Source organism: Athene noctua, chromosome 1, assembly GCF_965140245.1.
Source record: "Athene noctua chromosome 1, bAthNoc1.hap1.1, whole genome shotgun sequence".
Taxonomy (NCBI): domain Eukaryota; kingdom Metazoa; phylum Chordata; class Aves; order Strigiformes; family Strigidae; genus Athene; species Athene noctua.
This window is the reverse complement of record NC_134037.1, coordinates 187,829,041-187,834,479: the sequence shown is the minus strand read 5'-3', so window position 1 is coordinate 187,834,479 and position 5,439 is coordinate 187,829,041. Positions and strand designations below refer to the sequence as shown.

General features: G+C 44.7%; 1 pseudogene; it reads right to left on the bottom strand.

Moving 5' to 3' along the window:
• Positions 1–3,668: 3,668 nt before the first annotated feature.
• Positions 3,669–4,868, bottom strand: LOC141972186 (G2/mitotic-specific cyclin-B2 pseudogene; annotated as a pseudogene).
• Between the last annotated feature and the right edge of the window lie 571 nt (positions 4,869–5,439).

The window sequence follows — 5,439 nt, the reverse complement described above, 5'->3', positions numbered from 1 at the left end:
TGGGGGACACAGAGTTTGACACAATAGTCCATTTGGGGTCTCATAAGAGCAAAGTAGAAAAGGAGAGTCACTTCCCTCAACCTACCGGCCACATTTCTTTTGATGTGGCCCAGGATGCAATTGGCTTTCTGGGCTGCAAAAACACATTGACAGCTCATATCTAATTTTTCATCTATCAATATTGCTAAGTTTTTCCTCTTCAGGGCAGCTCTCAATTAATTAATTCCTTAGTCTGTATTGATACTGGGAATTGCTCCAACCCAGGTGCAGTACTTTGCACTTGCCCTTATTGAACTTCACAGGTCCACTCCTTAAGCCTTTCAAGCCTCCTCTGGAAGGCATCCCTTTCCTCTAACAAGACAACTGCATCACTCAGTTTAGTGTAATCTGCAAATTTGTTGAGGATAAACTTAATCTTACCGTCTGTTACTGATGAAGATATGACCCTTGAGGGACACTACTTGTTACTGGTTTCCACGTACACATTGAGCCACTTACTGTAATTCTTTGGATGTGGCCATCCAATCTGTCATGATTTGAGCCCTGGGAGCATCTGAGCACCACACAGTGGTTCACTCACCCCTTCTCCCTCAGGAAAGAGGAGAAAATAAAGCAAAAAGCTCAGGAATCACGATAAGGACAGGGAGGGATGACACATCCATTATAGTTATAGTCATGGGCAAAAGACAGACACATTAAGGGAAGAAAAGAAAGAACATCACTTTAATTCAAATAACAACAACACTTAACAGACAGAGTGGGACAGAGAGAAGCATTACCACATCTTAAAAACACCTCCCTCCACACCTCCCTTAAATGATTCAGTTTTGTTCTCAATCTTTCTACTCATCCCCCTCAGTGGCACAGGGATCAAGGAATGGAGGTTGTGGTCAGTTCTGCCACTCTTTCCTCCTCATGGGGAGGAGTCCTTGCATACTCTGCTGTTCCAGCATGGTGTCCCTCTCATGGTAGACAGTCCTCCATGAACTTTCACAGTGTGAGTCCTTCCAATGGGATGTAGTAATTTCCATGCTGCTCTGGCATAGGTCATCTCTGTGTGTTGAAGCCCTCCTAGCACCAAACTACAACAGCTGGAGCTTATTCTTCTCACAGAGTACCAGCCTTCTTCGGACATGTGTCTGCTCCAGTGTGGGGTCATTCACAGCCTGCAGGTTGGTTTCTGCTCCACCATGGACATCCATGGTGGCAGGTACACAGACCAGCCATCTCACCACAGGCTGCAGGGGAGTCTCTGCTCTGGTGCACCTCCCCCCACTTCCTCCTCCTGCCACTGACCATATCCTGTCTGGGACCAGACGGAATACACCCGAGGGTGCTGAAGGAGGTGGCTGGGGTGCTCACCAAGCCTCTTTCCATCATTTACCAGCAGTCCTGGCTGACCGGGGAAGGATGGAAATTGGCCAATGTGAGGCCCATCTATAAGAAGGGTCGGAAGGATAATCCAGGAAATTACAGGCCTGTCAGCTTGATTCAGGTGCCTGGGAAGCTGATGGAGCAGCTCATCCTCAATAGCATCATACAACACATGTGGGACAATCAGATGATCAGGCCCAGTCAGCATGGGTTTATGAAAGGCAGGTCCTGCTTGGCAAACCTGATCTCCTTCTACAACAGGGCAACCTGCTTATTGGATGAGGGAAAGACTGTGGATGTTGTTTACCTTGACTTTAGTGAGGTCTTTGACACCATTTCCCACAGCATTCTCCTGGCAAAACTGAATGCTCAAGGCTTGGATGGGTAAAAAACTGGCTGGATGGCCGGGCCCAAAGAGTTGTGGTGAATGGAGTTAAATCCAGTTGGTGGCCAGTCATGAGTTGTGTCCCCCAGGGCTCGGTGTTGGGGCCACTCCTGTTTAACATCTTTATTGATGATCTAGACGAGGGGATCGAGTGCACCCTCAGTCAGTTGGCAGATGACACCAAGTTGGGTGGGAGTGTTGATGTGCTCGAGGGTAGGGAGGCTCTGCAGAGAGACCTGGACAGGCTTGGAGCCATGGGCTGAGGCCAACTGGAGGAGTTTCCATAAGGCCAAATGCCGGGGGCTGCCCTTGGGCCACAACAACCCCCAGCAGCGCTACAGGCTTGGGGAGGAGTGGCTGGAGAGCTGTCAGTCAGAGAGGGACCTGGGGGGGTTGATTGACAGCTGGCTGAACAGGACCCAGCAGTGTGCCCAGGTGGCCAAGAAGGCCAATGGCATCCTGGCTTGTGTCAGCAATAGCGTGGCCAGCAGGGACAGGGAAGGGATCTGACCCCTGTACTCGGCACTGGTGAGGCCGCACCTCGATTCCTGTGTTCAGTTTTGGGCCCCTCACTACAAAAAGGACATTGAATGACTCGAGCGTGTCCAGAGAAGGGCAGCGAAGCTGATGCAGGCTCTGGAGCACGGGTCATACGAGGAGAGGCTGAGGGAACTGGGGGTGTTTAGTCTGGAGAAGAGGAGGCTGAGGGGAGACCTCATCGCCCTCTACAGCTACCTGAGAGGAGGTTGCAGAGAGCTGGGGATGAGCCTCTTTAACCAAGTAACAAGTGATAGGACAAGAGTTTATGGCCTCAAGTTGCACCAGGGAATGTTTAGACTGGATATTAGGAAGCATTTCTTTCCAGAACGGGTTGTTAGGCATTGGAATGGGCTGCCCAGGGAGGTGGTGGAGTCCCCATCCTTGGAGGTGTTTAAGAGTCACGTTGACATTGTGCTTAGGGTTATGGTGTAGTTGGGAACTGTCAGTGTTAGTTTAATGGTTTGACTAGATGACCTTCAAGGTCCTTTCCAACCTATTTGTTTCTGTGATTCTGTGACCTTAATATTCATACAGGGGTCCTCCTCTCAACTCCAACTCCTCCTCCCAGGTTTCCCTCCTTAAATTCTTATCACAGTGGTGTAGCCACAGTTGGCAATTGGCTCAGCCTTGGTCAGAGGCAGGTCTGACTCTCAGCCGGGGGATCTTCAATAAACTTCTCACAGGGGCCACTTCTGCAGCTTCCTCTCCCACTACCAAAAACCCTGCCAAACAAATCCTGCCACACAGTCATTTCATTATCCATCTAACAGTTGATCTGTCAAACCCATAACTCCCTAATTAACAGCAGGAATATTTTGTGGGACCTTAACAAAACCCTTACAGAAGTCCAGGAAGATTACATCTGTAGCTGTTCCTTTGTTCATTGATGTGGTCACTCCATTGTAGAAGACTGCTAGGTTAGTCAGGCGTATATTCAATTTATGTAATGTACAGCTGAAGCCAAAGAAAAGAAAGAAGGTATGAGCCCAGGCATCAAAACTTCTACACAATGTTCTTCAGAAATAAAGTCCAATGGAACTCAGTGAATTTTTAATGGAAAAAGGGCTAAAGGTTTAGGTCTTTTTCTTAATCACGTCTCCAATTTCATTATTAAATTATGCATTATTAAACATTAACAGTAATGATTTGTACTTAAATAAATGAAAGATATTAATAAACTGTCTGTTATAGTGTAACAGAATAGTACACTCACATAAAATACTTTGTTAAAAGACATGCATATTTGCAATGTTTTGTAGTAAAAAATATGCAATAATTTTAATTACCAATATTAGCTTATAAATATAGCACCACACATAAAATCAGTCACAGAAGTGCATATACCATCAGGACTTCGCTGCCTGGGGTTTCATAGGAGTGAGGAAGCCATCCTTGATGATCTCCTGCTCAGTTGAGGGATTGTGCTGATGGCCAATAACTTGCTGCTTACATACTTATTCTTTATAGGAGTGTATCTTGGTAACTTCTTATTTACTTTGACCACATTCTTGGCCATACGTTTCACAGTCATCACAAGACTGTCTTCTGTTTACCCCGTGTAGAACTGTTGCTTTGTACCCCATTTGTTAGGTCCCAGAATCTTTTGGGACAAGCATAACATGGAAGCTGCAATCTCTGAAGGACAATGCTGAACCAAGTCGTAGTCAATCAGCGTCAGCTCCATTAGGCATTTTGCTAGTGTATGTTGCTTAGCATCAGTCTCCCCAGCTTTTGATGCTCTTCTTAAGAAATGAATTGTAAGAGGTCATGCCAAATCGAATTTTAACTCTTTAAGAATAGTAATCTCTCTTTCTCTAACTTCATCTCTGGTGTAGGCAGTCAGTAATGTAAACAAAGTCTGCTACATCAGGAGAGAACATCTCTTCATATTTTTAAGCTACAAACAGTGCTGTTACACCCACCAGCTGAAGCCTCTTACGAGGTACTGGATGACTTTGTAAGAAGCAATCCATAACTGCCACACACATACAGTGTTTCCTGCAAAAGCCAGACCCTTGAGTGGGCCTGGACAAGCCAGTCAAATAAAATTGCATGCATGCGCCCACTGATCATCTTCCCATCGAGGTAATGTGGGCGGACTGACTTCTGCAGCTCAAGATCTCTCAGATACAGATCAATGTATTTTACGTAGTCACTGCACAGCTGGAAATTCCTCCAGTCCTCAGCACCAGTCTTCTACATTGTTGAGCAACACATCATAGAAGGCTTGGGACAAATCCTCCTCTTGCACAGATATAATACATCCATAGGGAAAGGAGACAGAACCTTTGAAACTTCAGCTTCAACTGCTTGCTTCACAGCACCTGGAGGTTTAGGCAGTACAGTTACATTTGTTGTCTTACTAGGGCCTTTCATAGGCTTTATGGATGCTTTGGAGCATTCCAGTTTCTTAGCAATACGTGTTCCTCTTGTTGCAACTTTATTTCCTATTTCTTCCAAAGCAGCCCTTTTTCCAGTGAGGTAAGTTTTGACTTTACTTTTAAGTTCAGGTTGCAGCATTCTCCACCCCTCTAGTGACAGGTACACGGCAGGCCGCTGGCAGTGCCATCACTCTGGGGCGCAGGGAGGCTGCAGCCTCTTCTCCTCAGGGACCTATCACCAGCCACAACCACACCAACAACCATACATAAAAAGTTCCACATGAATGAAGGTAACTCAATGGAACATGTAAGATGGATGGAAGTTAGTAAAATAAACAGTATTTGGAAAAATTTGAAAATAATGATATTTACAAATACATACCCTTATGATACGATATATTCCTGGGTTTTTCAAAACATGCCATCATAAACCAGATTATGCCATCCAGTCATCACACTATGTAAGGAAAAATAAGATATCCATAAAAAACCCTTTTATTTGTTCAAAATGGATAACAGATTTTTATCTTCGCTACATGAATATATGATAACAGATTATTCATTAATTTTTTTGGATCAGACAACTGGAAAATAAAACAGTTATTTGCTTTTCAGTGTGTCCCCTGAACCCAAGTGAGTAGATAAATTTCTTTTCAAATGACCACTCTCCATTCCCTTTCATTTTTCTGTATTTACTTATAATTACTTATTTTATTAATTTAAATCAAGCTATTATTCACACAACTTTTATTCTTTTTT